This window comes from Larus michahellis, chromosome 8 (genome assembly GCF_964199755.1).
Source record: "Larus michahellis chromosome 8, bLarMic1.1, whole genome shotgun sequence".
NCBI lineage: Eukaryota > Metazoa > Chordata > Aves > Charadriiformes > Laridae > Larus > Larus michahellis.
Genome location: NC_133903.1, coordinates 14,269,737 through 14,293,777, shown reverse-complemented (window position 1 = coordinate 14,293,777; position 24,041 = coordinate 14,269,737). Strand labels below are relative to the sequence as shown.

At 39.7% G+C, this 24,041-nt stretch overlaps 1 long non-coding RNA gene across 2 annotated transcripts in view; it reads left to right on the top strand.

Annotated features, from left to right (window-relative positions):
* Positions 1–2,154: 2,154 nt before the first annotated feature.
* Positions 2,155–24,041, top strand: part of LOC141747582 (uncharacterized) — a 151,189-nt gene continuing 129,302 nt past the window's right edge. For both annotated transcript variants that reach the window (XR_012588760.1, XR_012588761.1), the window contains exon 1: positions 2,155–2,227. This is a non-coding gene — a long non-coding RNA (uncharacterized LOC141747582). The remainder of the gene's footprint in view (positions 2,228–24,041) is intronic.

The following is a 24,041-nucleotide window of genomic DNA, read 5'->3' as shown; positions in this document are numbered from 1 at the left end:
TTAAGAGAGGTTTTTTTTCACGACACCAATTACGATACCCTCTCTCACACAGGATTTTTCCATTCGGCTTGTATTTGCTCTCACAGTGAAGTCCCAGCTCTCCCCAGTGTTGTTTTGGTGATGTGAGCTTCTGACCTTTGGGAAACTATCCTGAACTTCATGAATTCCTTCATCCCTCACTTCACTTATTACAGCTGGTGGTTACTATTTGTCTTATGCTGTGTTAGCAAAACACTGTGCAGATGGGGAATATAGATTTCTTCACTGAGGCTAAATTGGCAAAATATATAATGCAGTATCAATTGCCCTTGGTGCCCCAAATTCCTGCCTTTGTTAACTAGGCTGCAGCAACTGTTGAAGTTAATCTGTCCACTGGCTGGGGAAAGAATGTCAGAAAAAGTGAAGGTGCCTGTCTCGGGTTTTGTCCAATTTATCCTTTATTTACTTGGTGTAGTTCCTGACTCTGGTGCTATCCGAGCTGCTTGTGTGCTTTAAAGCAGTTATCCTCATAAATCCCTCATGATGTAAGGTACTACTGTATTCATCATTTACATAGAAACATTGAAGCATGGTAAAGTTGCATGATTTGCCAGATTTTCCATGGCAGCCATAAGAGAGGTATGTGAATCCGGACTTTTTGACCGTTCTGGTGCTCTAAGCTCAGATTTTCCTAATTTGGGACATAAATACTTTGAAAGCAGCTGAAACACTTCAGGACATTCCTGTTTTGTGTCTGTGTGTTCGGCTGAGGTTAACACAGAGCTTGTTGAATAGAGCTTCTGAATCTGCCCGGTTTCTGAAGGTGGTAGGCTTCATTGCCTCAAGCTGTGGGGATGATAACTTCCAGGTGAGGGTATTTTAGGGAGGAGGTTGGCGGTGTGTGTGTGTGTGTGTTTTTTAAAACCCCATCTTTATTTTTACAAGACAGGAGAAGATGTTGAAACATTCAGCGTTTGTTTATTGGAACTTGGCGGGGGGGGGGGGGCGGTGGAATTTACACAAAATCTTCCTGAATTTGTGATAAGCAAAGCAGGTCCCACTACACAGAAACGTGAAGTGTTAGCAGGGAAGTGCTGGAGATAGCAAAAGAGTTCCTGCTTTTTCGTACTTTATGTTCTCATCTCCATCTATACCTTAATGAGTTACTTTATCCAGTGGTGATCCTTTTCTTCCAAAATCAGCTTTGAGCTGATATCTCTCTTTATCTTTGTGTGTCTTTGTCATAGGAGTCTCTTGACAGCATGGTTAGAACTGGTTCAAGGATACATTAGATGCTAAATTTAATACTTGTTCCGTTCAAAAAAAGGCAATATCCCAGTCGTCTCTTTCTTGTCCAGTGAACTGACATTTCAGCTTATTTGTGACACTAACAATCATCAATGCAGTCTCTCCCCCCACCATTTCTTTATGCATTTAAGAAATTTTACCTTTACAGTTTTCAAAATTGTACATCGCACAGGCTTTTTGTATGAATTGAAGAGTTTAGCACAGTTACACGTACAGCAATGTAATATAGTTATACTAGATGGCATGCACAATCAGATTGATATATCAAATGTTACTTCTTGTGCATATGTTTAGACTAAAGCTCTGACTGACATGGTCATCGTACATGATGTGGGAAAATGAGGTGGGAATCAGTTACGCTCGGAGCTTGGCCCTATGATATTACCTTGCTTGCTTTCCTATTTTTCACAAATGTGGTGTTTGAGTGGTGATTAGCTCTGGTTCAACTGTTAAACTTGCATCTAAAAAGCTGTGCTCCCTTCCCTCTCTCCCAGAGGCTGGGTGCCTGTTTGAGGCCACCCTCTTCCTGCCTGAAGTGCAGACTCAGAAATACCCACTTAAGAGTGGGATGTTATATATTCCTGTCCCTATGTACTCTCAGGCCCCATCCTGGAGACCAGCCCACATTTCTTTCACAAGACATCTGTACTTATGAGCAGTTACACCTCATCTTCCTCTAGCTGTAGCTTGAAGGGTTCTTTGTATGTCCTCTTATATGTCTCACTCAAGACCTACTGCCCTTTCGTAGCGTCCCACGTAACACCTGAAAGTCTTACACACCTGAAGCAGTGGGTTACTCAATGCAGCTGTATTGAGTAAAAATCAGGAAGAATGCCTCTTGAAGGAGGAGCTTCTGCCGTAGGAAGTGATAGCTGTTAGCAGTGGTGCTGAGCTTTCCTTCTCACATATGTGCTGTGAACACCAAGAAAGTGCCTCCAAGGTAAGCAAATTCTGGTGGTTGTTGTGCTTTATTATTTACAGAAGAGTTAAGCCTTAAGACTACAGTCTGGAATGAGAAAAGGGCCTATGGGGTAGTGAAAATTATAAAAGGCCTTTACTTCTGTGAGAGCAAACGATCAAAATGTATGGTGAGAGATAACAGATGGATGCCAGTCAATTGCAGCAGCAAGAGGGAACAGAGAGACGTTTCTGTTTAGTGTGATAAACAACATCTTGCCTTTGTAGTGCTGTTAATCTAGTATATACTAAAGACGTTTTGCTGTCTCATTTCAGGAGGTGCACAAACTCTTTTTCCCACAACAGTCAAAGACACTTAAATGAGAGTTAGAGTAGTTATTAATGCTCCCTCAAGAGGTGGCTTGTTGACCTGATAAAGAGCACGGTGACCCGAGCCCACAGATGCAGGTTTGGGTACAGGCAGTGCGTTGTCACTCTCGCTGCTTTGCAAAGCAGAACCTGTCCGTTGCTCGGCTGTCTTCGGGGACCAGAGGAGCTTTGCCGCTGTCACAGGATGGGTCCATGGGGCTTGTGACTGAGGATGGAGGTGTGGGTTGTTTATTCCTTCGGGTCTCTGAGATGGCTGTGTGCGCTATCCCAATTCTGAGACGTTGCCGAAAGAGAGACTGGATTTACAGTGTGAGGGAGGAGGAGGGAAGTGGAGGCAGGGCAGAGACAAAGTGAATATGAGCATGGAACAAGGGTTTTTTTAAAGCTTTCCAAACACAAATCAACAGATTTACCTTAGGATGAAAGTGAATTTAGACTCATAATCTTTCACCATGTGCAACATTCTGCAACTATAATTCAAGGCCTCTTTATATTACTGCCATTATGATCCAAGCAAGACAGCATTTAACAGGATATAGCTCTGCTTCTTAGATCAGCTGGTGGGTATCTATAACATTTACATTCTCTACACCACTCAAGTCTAAATTCTGAAGTGAGTTTAAGAAATTACAGCTTTCATTTTTCATTATTTACCGATTTCGGGAATAACAAATAGTATTTTCTTTTAAAGACTACTGCATTGCAGTAGTGCTAACTATCCAGAGATAACAAAGACTAGCATGTTCAGAATTAAGCATGGGATATTAAAGTAAATTCTTCTCTCAGGGCACATGCTGTTAAAGGAATTATACACGGTCATTGAAAGAATATTCTCCATTGTTTCCAAGTTACACAGTTACCTCTGGTTACTGCAGCGTGCTCTGCAATGCACTTCACAAAAAAATTATGTCCTCTGGTGAGGTAAGAAAGAACCATTGCATTATGTTGGTTATTAAGTATTTATTGTTTCTTTATTCCCCACAGTTTGCAGCCACAGCAATAGTTGAACGTTAGTTTACAAAGAGGCTGACTGCCCCAAAGCTCTCACTTACACAGCTGTGCAAAATGAGAAAGAATAAAGAAGTTTTCTTCAAAGGCATCCTATCCTAGAGCTGCTCAGAATCAAAAGCATGGCTCTCCAAGAACTGTGTGGTGTGTCCAAGAGCATGGGGCCGTCTCCCCTCTGCTTTGGACGTTTGGTTCCCTGAAAGGGGTATTGTTTGCGCACAAATTACAGCTGGATGACACTATGTGGTGTGATTAAATACTGCAGCCTGGCTCCCAGGATGGTGCCAGGAGTCTTCTCCCACCAGAACTACAGAGCATAAATAACACTCAGGAGCCTTCATGCTCAGCCTCACCCTTTCCTGCAACTGCTCATTAAGGGGTTCAGTGAAATTGCTGTGATCTCCTAGGAGTGCAAGGCATGGTCTCTGTTCCTATTTGGAGGGAGTTTCTTCTGTTGCTTGAAAGCTTTAGAACTGGTTTTCTGGAAAAGAAAAAAAAAAAAAATACGCTTCTTACCGTCTGGCCATAACCTTGTACAATATGTTACATTTCAAACTGTAAGGAATTTTTTATGATCAGGTTATAATTTGTCAACCGCTTACAGATCTTTAAGTTAAAAATGTACCGTGCAGAATAAAGTTGCTCTGTATATTGTTTTCAAAGATGAGTGGAAGGAGAAGGGAGGAAAAAAAGACACTTGAAAGTGTTTTAATTGCACAGGGATGTCATTGCCTCTAGCAAGAGTTCTCCTGCTTCTGTCATAAATTTTTCATATTGCCTCATGAGAGTGAAAACTGGAAACTTTACCCTCTAAGTGAAAGTCGATGAACCTCATACCAGCCTCAGATCCCAGTAGCCTTGCACTCAGGAATATTAATTTAATTAAGATCGCTACAATAAATTCTGCGAGGGAACTCTCCTGGCACCTAAGGTAACTCGTGCAATGGAGGAGGGAAAGAAACAGCAGAGCCAGATCTGATGGAGGGAGATACAGTAGTACAATGTCCTCAGAACAGTTGTAAGCTTATCAGAAGTGACAGCTATGAGACATGTGAGACCTCCTAAAATAGACGACAGAGGTTTTACTTGGGAAAAAGCACATGATCACACATAGTGTAATCATTTTATTTTCACTACGCTGACCCATTTGCAGTCTGAGGAAACAACACAAAATGTCTTTAAAAACTGCCTCTCTCCTGGGAAATGGGCGACCTTTTTACAGGAGAGTATACATTTGGGCTGTTTGCCCCCCCCGTAAGTCACCCAAACCTGTAGGCCCAGGGACGTGCTGCTTCCCAGCGGCCCCTGCAAAAGGGAGCTACTGAGCTCCCCTCACTTTGCAGTGTTCGTGGAGACAAGGGGAGCAGAGCTAAAAGCCAGGGGCCCATAGTCCTCTGAGGCTTTGGACTAGACATTTTAATTTCCTGTGTTAGATTAGAGAGGTAAGATTAATCAGAATTACATTATAGGAGGTGGTTGACCTGATTTACCCAGGTGTAAGACATGCGTTGTGCCGCTGCAGTGGGTGGCACTGCATCTTGAAAACCATGTAGCTGAGATCAGCTGAAGCTCTAAGAGGGGTGACAAGCAGATACCACATGCCAATTACTACTTTTTTTTTTTTCCTCCTGAAAATAGAATTTTAGCATAAACCAGATTCAACGCCACGAAAGATACCAGGATTCTGCAAAACTCTGAGGAAAATGTTATCCCAAAGTTAAGCTGTTTCACATTATTGGCTATAAAAAAAACCAACCAAACAACAAAGCTGCCCGGGAAATTCAATCTGAAATGATATGCTTAATAATTGGGCTTATTACGTGGCTTTTAAGACTGAAATTTGCTTAAGAGAGCCTCTGTTGCAGGGGTTGGGCAGAGCATGTGTGTCACCACAACGGGAGGTATGACACTTCTGGTTTCAGACTCTAATTCTAAACTCTGGGCTAAAATCCTTGTATTAAAATAATTTTTAATGTAAGTCGTTACTATTTTATTTTCTTGGAAGCTTTTAAAAGTATTTTCTTTATTACAAAATGTTGGTGTTTGGCATTATGAGAAGAACAAACAAAGAATGAAGGTTTTCTTTGTTCTGTACCCAAGGCTTTCCTTTTCCTATAAATCTGTTGCTATCTAAAATTATAGAAGCAGCATCGTTTGCTACCGTCTTCCGAGCGCAGGGACGCGGCTCAGCACTCTGCTTGTGCTGGGCTCCTCTACTTTGAGTCTTGGTAGATCCTTTTAGTTCTTTCTGTTTTTTTGATAGCTTCATTTTCTTCAGTAAGGGTACTGATGGGACGAGGTACCCTGTAGAACAAATGAAGGGATCAGAGCCAGGTCCATAATTCTTCCTAGAATTAATTGTCTGCAGTGGGACGAACCACATGCGTGGCAGTAAGAAACTACAGCGTGTGCTCTGAAGAGGGGCGAGCCTGGGGAGAGAGTCAGATATGCTTTCAAGCTGCAGGCCACCTGTGAGGTGAAAAGGAGAACAATAGATAAAGTCTACTTTTTATTTCATAAAGCGTTCCTTGAGCATGATTTGTATTTTATTCCTGAGATTTAAAAACGGAGTTGAACAACTAAGCTGACAGAGACCATGCAATGGCTACAAGGGTACTAAAAATAAAGTGGCAAGAAGTACAAAGTAGCCAGTTGTGTCTGGGGATTTTTTTATAATTTTATTTTAAATTAAATAAGCTTGGATGTATCATGATTTTTTTTTTCTTGCTTATTCCTCTATCTGCCCTTTGCTAAATGGCACAGTTCAGTAAGATGCATGGATTGGTGTTACTGCAGGCATTGTAGAGCCCTTAACTACAGTATCTGTTCCTCATATTCCTTCAGGGTTTATTTGCAAAAGGGCAGCATAGCCAAATGTGATATTTAGCTCTGGTTCCTATTAAAAGAAAACAAATGCAGTGCTACAGGAAGTGCTACCTTGTTTCAAGGCAACCTGTGGCTACTTTAATAAGTAAAATAATGATTCTTTCCTGGGTTTTAGATTTTTATGCATGAAGATACTAGGCAGGAACTATAGAGAAAAAAGCCAAAAATAAACATTTTCCTGGATAATCTTGCAGACGCTGAATATCAAGAATAAGCGCCAATGATTGCTGGCCAGTGAGGTGGCTGCCGGGTTCAAATACAACTATCTTCTCTTTTCAAAATCCTAGGTTTGTCTTCTAGTAGCATTGGATCAACTCTTTTTATTCCCAGGAATAACGATAACTAATTCTGTTGTTCTTAGTGCTGTGATAAATTTTGAACAACTCTTTGAAGCTGCATGTATGCATACTGCCTTGGGAATGGGGCAGACCTAATCTTCCATCTGTTTAAGCGGTAATGCTTCAAAATTCCCATTTGACATGGTTTCTGTAGACTCGAGACTGAGTCCCCCACCCCTCTTTTTGTTTGGTTTCCTTAATTCAACCCATTCATGGGTCAGGTCCGTGTTTTTGTTTCCTATTTCTTACCTTCCCACCAAAAAGAAGGGCATTCGGGTCATTCTTTTAAGGGAATGCATGCAGTTATATTAACTGGAAAAAAAAAAAAAGAAAAGAAAAAAAGTAGGTAAAAAGCAGTAAAATAACAGGGAGTTTGAAACTCTTATGGAAAAATGAGGTGTTAATCTTACCTTTTGATGTTTTATTACTGGTATCACAGTATTGCTAATAATGATAGGCATTTTTGAAATGGAAAAAGGGGATTATGTATGACCTCAAACATTTCATATTCTGTTTTGAAAACACATCAAATGGGATAACACTTTTTTTTTTTTAAATAAAAGTGTGGGAGAGTAGTGTTTATTATCAGGGCAAGTACACAGTTTTATTTGAAAGGTTATTCTGGGAGGTTCCTGGACAAGCACGAGAGATTCAGATGTTGTTGTTTGGGTATTTCTAAGCAGTTATTTCATGTTAAAGGGTTATAGTGCTTTTTCATCAAAAGTGTTCGCTTTGTGCATTCTTTGTGGCACTTACTATTATTCTGAGGATCTTAAATGTTTATGTTCGGGATGATGATCAACTGGCATTCTCCACTGCAAGTGAAGAAGCTGGTATCATTCACGTATGACTTTTTAGGAATTTTCCTATAGGCTTTACAAGTTCAAAACTATAAGCTTAACTTTTGGTCTTCTGAAACTAACTCTTCTCTCCATCTTCTTCCTAGCCACTTTAAATATTGCATTCGGAACAGAAGCTTCTTGTCTTGTGGAATATTTAGCAACTGCCCTGATCCCACGTGCATAGGTTTCCCAGCTGAATTATGCAGTACTTATGTGAGCTGGCTTCTAGTTAGCTTTCATCCTTCCACGTATATACATTTCACATATTACCCTATAATTCTCTATAGGACATGGAATCTTCAATACAACTACTAATGCCTATACAACTTTTCCTTGTATCTTTTAAATATAATCTAACAAGATTCTAGGTTTTTTTCACTACTAGAAAATTTTCTGCCAAAATATATTTCCTCTTATTTTTGACTTTGATCAATTGTCTATCTTTTTTTCCTCCCTCCCCCTGCACCCCTCACCTAAGAGCTGGTGTCTGGTTTCATTTTAATATTTTCAGTTTCTTACTGTGCACCAATATAATATGGAAAATGCCGATGTGATCCTGAGATAGTCATGAGGATTTTGCTTTCAATAAGAAACAATACAATTTGTAGAAAATATGAGAGAGGACCCAAGGTCTCCAGATCATATTGGTTAATAGATTGATTCTGGTCCCGGGGGCCAATCTTATTAGTCTTGTTTGCTTGTGGGGGTGTGAGCAGCTGAGTCAGCATGCTCCGGCACAAAGAGGTACTGGGCTTTCTGCTGCTGTTTCCACACGTTTGGGGTTTTTTTGAGATTTGAATCTTGGTTCACTGCAAATGAGAATCTCACTTTTTAATACACATTCAGATAAATGTTTAAGATGTATCTCTTCTAGAAAGATGTCCAAAAATGTATTCACTAGGGCTGAACTTCTGAGTGGACAAAATTGGCCACATCTTTCTTAACACTTTTTTTTATAACTGTATTATTTGGAGTAGGAAAAGGGAAAAATGTCCCAAATCTGGGCCTTTGGCCAGAGCTGAGCCCAAAAGATGAATTATTTAAGAAACAATGCAAGATGATAGGTTCCAGTAAATGTGGTAGATAATTTTTTTTTTAATGAGCTTTCATATTGAAGCTGAAGAACACTGTCAGAGCTATGAGCTGCCTGCCCTGAGAGCACTAAAGGGTCTGAATGGCCCTGTACAGCCTCACTTGGTGCTAACGATGCCCAGCCCCTGGACCCAGGAGCCCCAATGCTCCAATGGGCGATGCTCAGCCCCAACCGGCCTGGCCTGAACAGCGGTGTGGGGTCCCTGCCACCAGGTCTGCGCTGTGGCTCCTCTGCAGTCCTCCAGGACAGAGTCCCTCTAGAGACACACCATGGGCCTGGTTCATCACCTTGTTTGGGGCTGTCAATGGTCCCTGCTGGTAGCTTGGTACTCAACTCTGCCTGCCATGGGCAGAGTCTACGGGGCTGCAGCCTGTTGGGGAGGTCATGGCTGGCACTGGGGTCACTCTCTGCTCCTGATGGCCCCTCTGCGAGCTGAAGTTCGCTTAGAGAAACCTCCTCGTAGTAAACTACGTGCTGAAGTTTTTTTGCCTCTACTGACAGCAGTATGAGTGCACGAAGAAAAGAAATGATGGAAGTGAACTGGAGCCTTCTGGAAGTCACTCTGGTGCCTGAGCAGCATGGCGATTTCTCTTCAGTGGGAGACAACATGCCCATTGTGGGGCCCAGAAAGCAGGGAGGAGATGGTCAGGCCTGCTTCCTCCTGCAGCATTGGCACAGGCTGACTCTCCTCTCAGCCTTTCAAGTAAATTCAGGCATTTGCGCTAACTGCTGTTTTGAAGGTGGGAGGTTTCACAGTTTCACCTTTCTGACAGGCAGCCTGTGGCTCTGCTTGCCCACTCCCACAGCCGTGCCTGCCATTTTGCACCCCCTCTTCCCCAGCGGCAGGTGAAACGCTAACAAAGCAGCCAGCGTCTCCCTCTCAGATGGGTCTTTATTTTTCCCCTCATGTTGCTATTTTGTTGGCAATTCCAGCTGCAAATGTTGTGTTTGACCTTCAGTAAGGGAGCCTGGTGATTTGAATTCATTTCAAGCAGTTTTCTGACAGCAAGCCTTAACCAAAGCCCTTAAGGTTTCCTCTACAAAAGCCTCATGACAGCTTTGCTTGAGGCTTACAATGGTCAATGCAAGTGGAAGTAGTTTGTAAACTGTAAATGGCCTTATTAACTTCCTTGCAGTACTGGAACGAAGCCCAGGTCTTTGCTAAGCTAAGTCTCGTGAGCTGAAGCAGGAACCCCCTTATGCTTCTCATCATAGCAAATCAAGCTGTGTGGGAGATGCATGATGCTGATTAAACTCTCCTGACACAAGAATGTGATGGAAAATGGGTATATTTGGAAAAGATGTTAATTAGTCAAGGTTTCAACCTTTTGCTTATTCATCACAGTCAGAGCTAGACAATAGTCAGTTTTCCTGGTAAAACCAGGCGGTTGGATTACAGATACACCGCTGGGTCTGGCCACGCTTGCTATCAATGTGATATTGCACAGGGCAGCCCTGCACTTTGTCCTGCTTTTGGCTGACGGGCTGCTTGCCTTCTTTTTTGATTCCACTTCTGCAGCCACACACACAGCATTAGCACAGCTTCATTGGAAGGTCCAGAGAGAAATAAGACGTGTTCAGACTCCTTTCTGGGTTAGGTGCTGGGACTTGGCTGTTTAGCCCTTGTATGTCAAAAGACCATTGGGCGAGATACTTATTTTCCCACTTCTTGGTAGTTCCCACCTATCTTCCCTTTATTTTTTCTTCAGACCAGATGCCTATAAGTACTGATTACAATTGCTAAAAAATTCTGTTTTACTAACCGTCGTGTTAACATCTATGCCACATGTGTTACTCACCAGAACTGCTATGAATACATATGACAATTACAAGACAGCGTCCTGCCCTCAAAAATAATTGCACTCCTTATGAGAGAGTTTTATTGTTAGCTGGTAGGCAGCCACAACCATGTTTCTGAGCTAAATTACAGATAACAATCTGGAGTATGTGACTGGAAGATGCCTCCTGAGTTCTTGAGTGTGGTCCTCTGCTGTTGTAGGTGCTGCAGTCCCAGAGTTGCTCCTCAGTAGCGTGCACCATCTTAACACCACTTTCACATGTTTGTTAGTGCTCCTTTATTTTATTTTATCTTTTTAAAAATTGTAAAGCTGTTTTAGGCTGTTGCAACTCTAATTGGTAAAAACCCTTTCTAATCACTGGCCCAAACTTGTAGTTAATTAATACCTACTTGTCTGCTGTAACTGCCTTCAGATGTCAATGTTTTCCTTCTCAATATTTACAGTTTTGTTGTCCCAATATATTTAGGGAGTATCCTCTAAACTGTTACCATTGATTTTTCTCCCTTCAGAACTTGTTCCATTGTTAGACTTACCAGTTACCCAAATTTTATTTTTTGCTCTTTAAATTTAACATTTGCTATTCTCCAACAGTACAGTAGCAATTCCAACATCAAAGGCTTATTTAAAACGCCCTGAAGCCAAATGAGTGACTTTGGAGGGAGGGGGCAGATCCAGCAGTTTACAACTGATGTGAGGTCAGCATTGGATCTTTTTGTCTATCGCGTTTTATATTTCCTTGGTTTTGTGGGCTAAGCACAAGTCATAGCTGCCTTCTAACAGAACTTGTGTTCTTTGTGGTTTCTTTTCTTTTATTTTAAAATGTTTGTAATAAAAGAATAAGGTTAGAAATGAGACATTTCTCTGCAGAGAATATTATAGTCTGAGAACATACCTCTATAGTATTTCCAATTTTTCTTTGGAAACCAATTTACTAGTTTATTACCTAATGTAGGAAATTAATGGTAGAATTTCTTGGGAAACAACAAAAGGACTGGCACCATGTAGTTTTATTACATAAAGTAGTAGGAAAGTTTTCATGGGCAGACTTTTTTGGCTTAGGAATTAGAAACAAATGAAATATTGAATTTCAACTTTGGCAGAATTCCAAACAAAAACATTTTGTCTGGAAAATTACTGGGGAATTACTGTCATCTACAGCAGACAAACATGGTCTACGTTGCTCATAGCTTCTAAGGCTGGAAGGAAGTCAGAGAAAATTGAGGTTGAAGATGTCAGTTATGGTGAATAAAACCCGTTCTTATCTTCTTTGGAAATTTAAGCAAGGCTTTAATATAACATTTTAACCTGTGTGTTAGCTTAAACAACTTGATACAGAAATTCTCAGTATGACTGACCAGAAGTAGAAGTCTTGTATTACTGTCATATTGAGAGTACCTGCATTACTTCTAGTTCAGATTCTGGCTTTAAACCAAAACTCTAAGCATTCCAAATGCTTTTCTAAATCAGACCTAAACCCACATTATAATATGGCTATTTCTAATTTGTGTAGTTGTTCTCCATCCCAGGGAGCTTGCAACGGTCAGGCCCTGTACCGAGCTCTCCTAGAAGTAGGAGCTTGAGTTGTCTTGGCTGTTCTGGGGAGCTGTACTCACGCATGGAGGAGAAATCGAGCAAATCTCAGGGTGTTCCAAAGAGTCCTGAAAGACTTCAGCTTACTCAGACTTAGTATTTTGTTTTTACATTGGTAGATAATATAAAATATGTCCTGTATGTGTTAGTTAATTGCCAATGTTTTAAATACCTTTAAAAAAATGTGTTATAAATTTAAACAGATTCAGGAGATCTAGAAGCCGCTAGTGAAACTGCACCAAAAAGAGAGCCAAGAACAGTCTTGCTTAATATGTAGTCATTGTTTTTATTGTTTTTCTTCTGTACTAATAGTACCAAAATACTGTTAGCTGTTCAGCTAGGAATTCTAGGCAAACCGCTCTGTTCTGTTCTAATGTGACATGTTGTATGGCTCCACCTGCTTGATACATTTGTAAATAGGCCTAGAATTATTTTGGTGCCGATATGTGACATTTTACAGAAATCTTGAGCAAGTTCATGGAACTCCTTGTGGGCTGTCCAGTGACAGCACTATATTTCACTGAGAGTGCCAGTTTCCCAGAGCGAGCTCCTAACCTTTCAGAAGCGTGTCCAGGGAGACCTGTCAAAGAGCTGAATGTCCTTCTTCCTCAACTCCTTCTCCCCGTAATTTCCCCTTGTGGATATTACTATCAAATCCAATATGGTTTTGGAAAAAAAACTTTTCCAGCTTGTTCTATGGCAAGAGAAATGTCTTTTCAGAGGCGCTTTGAAAGTTGTAACTTGCTACCTTCTAAGCAATTTGGAAACATCTAACTTTGGATGTTTTATTGACAGAGCAGGAATTCTGGATTATGTTTTCAGGAAATTTAATAGCATTTTATATACCTGGAGAACTTGCTTTCAATGAAAGACTGCTGGGGAAAAAAAAAAATTGAAAGCAATGTTATTGTTGATATGGGAACTGTATTCCTTTCACGGAATCTGTTTTCTTTCTCTTCCTTGCAGCAATTCAGAAATCTCGGTAGAATCTCTAGAGAAGAATGGCAATGTGGCTGACTTCTCTCAGAGTAAGCGAGCAGATGATACACACAGTGTACTTGTGATCTGTCATTTCCTAAACATTTGACTTTGCACAGGAATCTATTTCTATTTAAACACGTTGCACCCTTTGACTATGGTTCAGATCTCTCTGAGGTGGCTGAGTAGAGTCTGTGGAAACCCAGGTGCTATAGAAAGGTGAAATCACATATCTGTCAGATGCAAACCTCTGTGTTCAATGAACATACTAAGCTTCACTCACCTGAATGTTACGCATGCAAATTTGAGAAGGCTTTTTAAACTTTAGCTTGATATGTGACGTGACAGGGTATCTTGTGATATTTTATTGCCTAAGCCATAGGGTTAATGTGAGCTGCTGCTTTTTCTCTTTTTTTTTGGAATTAGTATTCTGTCACGCAACTGTAGCAAACAGTGTTGTGTAGAAGTGTTGAATTATGAAACCGAAGTTGGATTAAATCTGGACTACCTAACAGAAAGTGCACTTAAGAAATTATTTCTTCCTCGGTGGAGTGTCACCCCACAGGCAGGAGCACTGGTGGTGTGCTCTCTTTCATCTTGCTCATGTGTCCAGTGATAAAAATCAGAGTTTGATCTGTGCACTCCACATGATCCTAGGCAAAGTACTGGTTCTGCCATCTGTAATAAGAAATTGGAGTCTGGAAACATACTTAATTAACATGATGAAATATTTACTGGTCAAAATTTTTAAAAAGTAACACTGCTTTAATGTTCTAAACTAAAAGAAATACTTTTTTTTGTTGTTATTGTTACAACTAAGTGGATAAATTGCTTAAGGCACCACATGCTTAGAGAATTGAGGCTAATGGAATAACTTCAGTTTTTTAGTGCTTTGCTAGCTGGTAGAATTAATCTAGAAGATGCTTTTAAGAGGCATGCTTTGTACAGTCATTCCCTCTGGTTTTTTTTCTTTTTTTTTTTTTTCCCTGAAGAATTAAAATGCTTCCAGAGCTATTATATTGTTCTTAAAAATACAACAGATTTTACAAAGAATTACATTGATTTCAGAGAAACAAATTAGTTGCTAGACACTAGATTTTAGGAACTTTCAGTGGAGGCAGGAAATACTTATCAGCTCTCTTTGCAGAAGGAAAGAAACTCTAAGTTAATTTAATTAGGATTTTGAGCTGATGCATGTGTGTGACAAAAGTGTGACCTGTATATGTGAATTTTTATTTCTTTATTTTGGGTGACTGAATCTGGAACCGACTCTGAGCTTGTGACATAATTAGTACAATAGTGCAAATCAGCCATTTTTGAAAAGAGTAATTTACTCCATATGCAGCTTCTCAGCAAGAACCCTCATTAATCAAAGAAGGCCATGTACATCAAAGTGTTCCTTGCTTGCTACAACAACATCCATCATACAGCTAGTAAATGTGCTGTGGCAGGGTTTGATAAATATAATGCCTTTGATGTGCTGATAATTCTGTGTATTGGCATGCTGCTGCCTGGAACTCCCTGGGTATGCACAAAAGTCTAAGCCGGCCCAGGCCTCTGCTCTAAAATTGTACCTAGGCTCACTCCCAACTCTCTCAAAACCCAGCTATGTCTCAAGTAGGACTCAAGTTCATTTTCACTCTCACTTATGATTCAATGGGGACGATTATCTTAATTTATTTTTAATCTAGGTTCCCAGATGCTACCAAATTCCTTTGTGGATATCTTTATGTATAGATGCAGCTTTAGCTGACAAGAGCTTCTGTTTGTTGAGGCACTTGTATTTAACGTGGTATAGTCGTTATTCTGTATGAATGTGCAGTAGGGATTTAGTGTAAAGCTTGTAAGAGACCTCCTATGATATGAGAAGATAAAGCGTGAAGTGGTAGAGATTGGAGGGGGCATGGTCTTATGGAAAAAAAAAATCATAAATAAGCTTTGTTAGATGAAAGTGAATTACTTTTTTTAGAAGCTCTGTCCTTAAGGCACGCAGAATGTGATCTACTCGTTTGCATTAATTCACTGCCCTCTCTACAGTTTGTTTACTGCCAAAGTGAATGACTGAAAACTCATCTTCAGCAAATAACAAAAATGATTACATATGAAGATTTGTGACATGTCACAGAGGGGAACTCAAATTTTTGCTCTGTTTAATGCAAATTGTGGTGTTTCAGATCTGAATCTGTAAAGAATAGCAGCAGTGCACTGGAAAGCAGCGCTGGTACATCTTCAGTTACGTTATTTACTGAATTATAGTTTAATGGAAGGACAAATTACAACTGGGAATTTTCACTCTGACTGTGTTATAGTTACAGTATGTTAAGTTCCCGTTTCTTTTGCTTCCTCGCAAGCTGCAGAAGCTTGCTTTCCACGGCTGCTCGCGTTTTTTCCTAGAGTGGAGCGTGAAAGCAAAGCAGAAAAGAGGCTTGGAGAAAAGTCTTTGCCCCCTGGGTGTAGCAGAGCCCCTCAGCAGCTGCTGCTTCAGCCTGTGGTTTAGGAGAACATCTGCCATCCTTCTCTCCTCCTTCTTACGTGGCATGTTGAGGGTTACAAGACCAGTGTAAGTGAAGATCCCAAAGCCCTCTCCTCTCCCATTTACTTGCCTGCTGGGCCCTGCTTTACCTGCTTGGGCTTGTGGTGGCGCTTAAGTGGGATGCATGAAAGCAGGGGCAGATGTTACCTGCCAGTGACACAAAAAATTTCATTTACTCAAGAGAATTGTCTTGCTCTGTGGTTTTATGGTCATGTCATAGTTAGAGAGGAAAAGTCCTGAACAAAGCCTTCTGCTCACCTTGCTCTTGCGTACGTGTTTGGTTCAACAGCATTTGCTAAATGCGGTCCTCCTGTGAAAGTATGAGGGCCGCTGAATACCAAGAAGCTTTCCAATGCATCTCAATTACAATGCCAGCTGTGCTGAGCAACTGTATGCTTCTCCATTGTTAACATTTGTAGAGTGTTCAATCATCCTCTAAATGTGTCATTTGTTATCTCTGATAGCTTGCACTAAGAAAATATGGAAGGACTTTAGGGAAGAGTGCATGTGGTTCATAAGCACCCAGAAAATGTTGAATAGTTTTCTTCTCCTTTGATTAGGGTTGTGGTTTTTTTTTTTTTAAAACTTAAGTGACAATTGAAGTATAATTTTTCTGTAGCTTATGGCATAGCGATTACTTACTAGGAAAGTAAAACTTGAAGTGAACAGGTCTTTTTTTTAAAATGCGGTAAAAAGTCTAAAGGAGACTTGGCTGGAACATACTAAAATTATGCTCCAGGCAAGCCAATAAATGCATCTCAGTGGAAACAGTGGTATTGATGGAGAAGGATAATCTAGACTAGTTTGTAGCCTGAAAGTTCTTGGCTCTGCGCTTACCTGATGCTTGTTATGGTTGGAATGTAACTGGAAAAGCACAAATACTAATGCTACAACTCAACTCCTGCATTTTGTTAGTTTGAATATGCACATCTGATGTGGAAAGTAGTAAAAACCGAGTACAGGGTGCTGCTCGCATTATTCCTTCTCTGTAAGCTAGCTCTGCAATTAAATATTAAGATATTATTTAAGTAATTAAAATAATTAGAATGAGGATTCACTGGAGTTTGGCTTCTCTCTTTCTTGGTGTGATCTCTGGTGGTGTTTGTTGCTAACTTTGATACTGAACTTTTTAATGGCAACTGACTAAACATCTCTGAAATAGGCCTCTGCTGAACAATGGGTTTATATGGGTAATTGATTAAAAGCATTTATTGTGTACCGGCATCTTGTGAAAGAAATGACATGCTATAATTCTGTCCTGTGTGCCTAGGGTTACCAATAACAATCGCTATAGCAGTAGGTGGTATTGGGTAGAAAAAAAGGAATTAAGTTGTATCTACAGGACAACTAAAGCCCAGGTCTCCTAGACATGCAAATAAACTGAATGGTCTCTGCTCCATGTGGAGAGGATGGAAATCAACACGAGGCTTTGGCAGCTCCTAATCATATAATCATAAATTAAATAAAATGTGCTTTTATCAGCTCTGTTCGGAAGGCTGAGATGCTGGGGTTTGTTTATTTTTCTGATGATACCAGGGTAGCTCAAAAATCATACAACCCTATCTTGCCCTTTCCTGTTCCATCACCTCTCATATGCTTATAAATACCTTCTTGATTGGCATCATAGTTTTGAATAAAACTAGGAAAAGCCTGGTCCTTTTTGCTTTAGATGCAGTATCTGAAGCTACAGCTTGCTCTTTTGTCCTTCCAGATAAAGCTAGTGAATGACTTAACAATTGCCTTAAAGACAGTAATGGGTACATTAAAATGGTATAATTTTGAAACTGTGTAATATATGGAGAAAGATATCCATTTTAATGGAATAATCTAGCTAAACCATGATAAAAGTAAAAATGTTCTAACCTACTTTCTCTTTTTTAATAAATTTTAAAAGCATAGAAATTTAATCTTCCTCTGTCAATCATTCAATTTAAACAAAACCCAAATTCTAAGATTTTGAAGCCCTGAGGAGCCACAAAAAGTGTAGCCATGTAAATTGTTTGACATTAACAGTGCCTTTGCCTTATTGCAACTAGTTCAGTAACTTCTGAGATCAACATAACTACCTCTGTCAAAGCCAGGAGAACGAGTGGATTCAATTAAGCAAAGGTCTCACATAAATATATTAATATGCACACTATGACTAAGCTTTACAAAAGTGACAGGTGATATTTTTTTCATTATCACGTTTTTGATTGATTGATTTATTAGCAAGGAAAGCTGAGTATCCATCTTCAGAAGCTGGATCTGCTGCAGGACGTGACCTACATCATGAACACAAAAGACAAATCATTCTAAATCAGTTGATTACTTTTGAAAATCTTTGCCTGTCCTACCCTGTTCTGTAATATCACTGCTAGGGAGTGTGCTGTCATTTCTTTAGATAGCACGCAAAACATGTTTCATATGTTGGAAAAGTGGCCTTTTTTCTGCTTTGTCAACCTGAGGAGAGGAAAAAAATAATGTATGGTGAGGAACCAACTAACTGTGAGAAGCAGTGGGCTTTTCAGAGGACCTTGAACGTGGACAGGATATGGCAATCACACTGCTAACCATGTTTCTTGCTGTTGTAACATTCACAGGGTAAAAGATCCAGTGAAAACTGTCGTCTATTGAATTTAAGCCTCGGGTATGCTGTACACAAAGGTGTATAGCAATGAAAAAATGGAACTTGAATTCACATATCAAATAGAGAATATGGTTGTTGTTCTTTACTAATTTTAAACCATCAACAGTGATTTCCTGAACTTAAAGCAAAGAAACTACTGATCAAAGTCTTTTCTTTGATTGATATGACAGCATCCTGATTCTTGTCTTTTTTTTTCTTAGATGATAAATATTTTATCGTGATCTGTGCATAACAGAACAACACCTATCCACGGTGCAGCAGACGCATTCATCACATACTGAGTCTGGCTGTTCAGTGCCAGATTCTGGAGCTGCCAGACAATTCCAAACTTCTGCTGTATAAAAAACATTCATTATTATTATTTACCTACTTTATAGGCAGAATGCAAATGGTGAAACTTGCAATCAGTTTTTGCCTCTTTCTTTGTGAGACTTTCCCCGTCCACAGTCTAGTGGGCACGCGTATTGCCAGCCTGAGAGTCTCTATTAGGGAAATATAACAAACTTTATCTTGTAAAAGTGGGGAGCATTCCCAATTGCAATGCACTGGGTAGCATGAACTCCAAGTGAAAAATGATTAATCAGAATTAGTAGCTTTCCAGTACCTGTGTTTACTCAACTCTTAATGAATCTTTTTGCTTTTTTCCCTCCCCCAAAATGTCATATTCTGAGCATGTGGACTCTCATACTGTTGGGGGAGGGCAGGGAGCACCAAAACCTGTTGTGCCCGTTTTGTAACACCAAAACCTGTTCTTTATTCTCAGGCATTCTAAAAGTGCGACTAGAAATATTTTCATTTCTTTCATTGGCCACGAAACGTTTTGAGTTGGGCCACTAAGAGCGCAGCTACGTGACTGTTTCAGTTCAGACTGGGGTGTGCTTATGAAAGAAATCTCCCGATTTTTCCCTTAGAGAGCTTGGCTTTGAAGCAGTCATGGAATATGTGATTTGGATACCTTAAAATGAAACTTTACTGGAAGATATACTCCAGGAGCATGCATAATGCACTGCGCGCACACACACACACACAGAGGTCTCAGAACTAACTGCTTCGTTCGTAGATCTGCTCCGGCTGATCTGTACTGCTTGCGAAGGTAGAGAAAGTCTAAGACCATGAGTTGTGAAGATCTAGGATTACCTTTCATTTGTTCTTTAGTATCTCTTTGAAATTGAGATAAGGCAAAACTAGGTAGGGGTGAAAATGTCTTAGATTCTCTGTCTATAGTTCGGGTAGCATGTACCTAAGCAGTGAGAAGACAGTATTGTTCAGATCTTGCTTGAGTCTATTGCAACATATCTTTTAAAAGTAGGATGATGCTCTAAAATATAGAGGAAAAATAAATTGTATGAAATGCATTAGGGGATAAGAATCTCATAGAATAACTTAAAATACAACATTATTTGTCCAACTGTAACTGTCGACTTTATTTTGCCAAATTGCATTACACTGGTATGAATTTACCGAGCAGGAGACTAAAGTTTATGGCTCATTAACAATAACAGTTGTACACCTACACTGTAATTCCTGAAAATGTATTTTCTCTTTTAGTACTGCATATACTGTGTGGAATGACAATAATTACAGAAACTAATTGAATGAGATAGTCATAACTCTAAAAGTCATATTACTCATTTCAAAATGGTTTATTTCCTGAAATAAACAATCTTTACGGAGTGAACAGACATAACATCTCTTTAAGTTTATTAAACTCATTAAATTTCCTTAAATATGTTGAAAAGTGAGTGCTGTGCATTTAATAGAGGGTATAGATACATGCAAGTATGACATTCATAAAAATTAAAATCCTTAAAATGAAATTTCAGTGAAGCAGTTTTTCTCAAATGATTGTTTTTCTATAGCTAATGGAAAATAGGGTAAGTTTTCAGAATTTAATAGCTGAAGTCTGTTGAAAAATGAAAACTATTTTTTTTTGTCCTTGTGTGGGCACAGGTGATATCCTCACCCAGTGGAAGTTTTAATGATTGCACGGTCAAAACATATCAATCCTTCCTCATTAATGCAGAGTTATGCTTCCTCAGAGGCCGTCCCTTCAAGTGTGCAGCTGCAGGTTTGAGAAAAAACTCCAAGTTGGGAAAGCAAGGGATGTGGATGCACACGTGTCGCCTCCCTCTCTCTCCGGGTCTTGCACAACCCGAAGGAAACACCAACAAATCTTGTTGGATGTTCCTGTATTGAAAGGTGGAGGGATCAACTGCAGTGCTTCGGCGAAGGCTCAGTGCTGAGTCTTGCTTTTCGTTGTTTGAATAGATAATGAAGGGTTATTTGTAGGAGTTAGTAGTGATTTCAACAGTTCTAATTTCCAGGAGTTGTTTCCCATTTCATTTGAAGACGCTATATGTGAACTTGGACTCTTGTTATTTAATATGTGGTCCGACTACTGTAAATGTAATGGACTACTGTAAAACAGTGTAATGCATTATGTGTTTACATACGGTGCAGCCCTACTCTTCCCACTGCACACTTCTGAGATTATACTTGGTTGTTGCCATAGTGTACTCATTTTACATTGGCTTTTTTAATGCCTCCATTATTTTCAAAGGTTTCGGTCTGATTGCTGTATGCTTACTGCAGGTACTTCAGTGAATGGGAGCCCACATTTAGAACAAAGTGAAAAAATGATCTTTAATCAACAGTTATCTGCTTTGCTCCCTTCTGTAGGTTTTTTATTTATAAAAGAATCATGTGAATTTCCTCCTGGTGGAGAGTCTTTTAATACAAACTCTTTTACTTGTGGAATTGCTTTCACTGACATTGATGCTGACAATCTTCATCAACGTTCATCCAGTGTGTCATATAAAACAAGGTGATAAATGTACCCTTGCACCCTAGGGTGTTACATGTACAACCATTTTTCTCCACTTTGCTTTCTTTTACCAGTCACTGTATTGCTGGACTGCAAAACCTAATTGTAGTATCTTCTGCTCTCCTAAACAAGCTCATTTTTCTCCAACCTAACCCATCAGAGACGCTGTCAATCAATGAGAAACATGTCACGCAGATCAGGGTGGCAAAGGGCTGCAGTATTTAGCCTATTTGCAGGAAATACTTCAAACAATTTTGTGTTAAAACCTAGTTTTTTTTATATTTGCAGTCTTATCAAATGAATCCTAAATTTTTTTCTGCTCTGTGTCTTCAGCAACAAATTGTAGACAAAACTGCTAAATGCTAAGAATAGGTCTGTATAGCGCAGAAAAAAAAAATAATCCAAGGCTAAGAAGGTATTTCATCCTAATATTTTTGAATATGGTACCTGGATACAGCCAATATCCCTGTCATATCAGAAGTGACTATAATGGAACCTAATAACCATTGGAAATTATGTTACTTTGCACTCTCCCTCTGTCTAAGGGGGACAGAAACCTGAAAGCAAGTGGATGGGTCAAAATAGGGTGACTTTGAGTCAAACTCATTGGCTACAAGTATTCATTATAAACAAAATCTGTCAAATCTTTTCACTAATAAGGGTGTAGATCTTATTAAAGCCTCAGGACAGTAGTAACTTATTCTCTGACATATTATGTGAATTTTATGTGCCTACTCTATAAAAAGTGTACAGTTTCCATAGCAATTTTGAGACTTCTATGATACATGATGTGACAGCATGTACCATTTTTCCTTCTTCCATGATAAATTGTCCCCAGCACTCACACACACAAGCTAGATTGCTGCTAGAAATCAGAATTTCATTTTGATGTCACTAAAAGCTAATATTAATAATTAGGCTTAGATGTTTGCTCTGGCAAGAATAACTTCTTTATTATTATTGTACTTCTTCATTACTTAGGTTAGCAACTTTGAAACCTGGAGTCGAGTATGAAAAGATGAAGTCCAAGCATTGGTTTAGAAAACATTAGGGATAATCACAGACTTACAGGAGGAAGAGGTCCCATGTTAATTGAAAGCTTGGGGGTAGGGGGTATGTCACTTAAGTATCTCTCCACATTTCTCTGTCTCTGATAAGCATTTGCACATACCTAAACAAGAGGCGTGAAAGGGAAGGCATCAAATGGCTCCTTGCCCTTGGTGACTAACGGCATCTCACTACAGATGTAGAAGCGCACATCTGAGGTTTGCTCCAAACTGCTGTGAAACTCCTCTCCCCTTAGATTTGGGTGTAAAAACGACCGCTTGGTCCCCTCAGCTGGGAAACTGAAACTGGTGGGCACAGCGCTGCCTGTTTTGTCCCTCTGGATGCATTCAGCTCCAGACAGAACCGACAAAACTGTTTGTTAGCTCCAGCTGCTGATGGGACTGTGCAGATGGTGGTAGGATGCTCTAGGTAAGACTGGAGCACATTCCTTTTGGCCAAAACCATGCACCTGGGTAAAAGGCTCCTGAGCCTGCTATGCCCTGTGCCATTCTACCTATGCGTTTTACTCAGCCAAGCCTCCCCAGCGCTCTGCAGCTTGTCTGAAATAACGGTGACACGAAGTGCTTGAAATTTCAAGCTAGTTTTGTTTGGTGGGTCTTTAAACATAGGCACTTTTTATATTTTTGGTATTGTTGCCCTGAAGCTCATGAAAACTGATTTAGTGGCTGGTTTGGTGAAAGCACAAAAGCAATATGGGCTCATTGAGATCTTGGGAAGGTTAATTCCATTCCCCATGCCCCCCCCGATTTGCTCATTTGAGAATTTGATACTAACAGTTACTCTCCTTGGAAGGTACTTTGACTGTTAACTGAGTATGTTTTTGGTGATTCTATTAATGAATCAAAATATATTTTCCAGCAAATAAGTACTGTAAGCATTTTGCTAATACTTTGCTAATTTTAATAAGGGAAAATACAGACTATGTGAAGAAATATTGAGATATGTTGTTAATATAAAGGCATTTTGGCAGAAAAAACCTATGCAAAATATTTCAGCATTGTTTTTTCTGTGCATATAAAAGTCACTCTTTGAATTTCAGTCTGGTGGACATTCTGAGTCACTTGACATCTCAGCTGAAATGTATCGCAGAGGACTCTTGAACTAAGAGCATGATAACTCATTGAACTGTCATTAGAGCAGCTTTTTGTTTGGTAAGAGACAAAAAGACCTTTCTCTGAAAGCCTCTCATGGTATGGGGAGCTGAACTGAAACAGAGATGCAGTAGCCCTTCTAGGCTTGTAAAACTAGGCCCCCAGAAAGGATGCTAATCTACTCCTACCTATAAATATGTCTTATATCAAAATTTAGTGGCAAATCATACAGAAGTATCATCAGGTGCGTCTAACTGAGTTTAGATCCCACTATCACCTGCAGTAGTTGAAATTAATTGTTAAATTTAGTTTTTCTGGGAGAAACTTGGCATAGATTGCCAAGCATGCCCACTGTGGCTTCACTTTTAATTAGTTTACTGTGTACTTTCAAAGTTACAGGTCAAAGTGGGTGGAGATGAAGCAGGAATAAAAAAGACATTCCATGCTAACGAATGGGATGTTAACCACTGAGAGGAGAGTTTGTTTATCACACTTCTAAAGTTCTGGTATCTATTTTACTGTTATACTACTCAGTGTATTGATGCATCAGAACTCTGAGGCTGTTCCAGGCTTATTTTTTTTTATCTGAGAAATAAGCATTATTTTGCCTTGGTTTTGCTTTGTGTGGTGACTTAGGCTACAGCATTTTTCTAGCTGTAACTTTTCCAGAAGCGTGGAAAGTCAACTAGCAAAGAAGTTCGGTAGATGGCTAACACAAAGGACATCTGAATCCCAAAATAATGAGTTAGGACTGCAGTCAGATACCAAGGTGGAATAGGAATCATGTA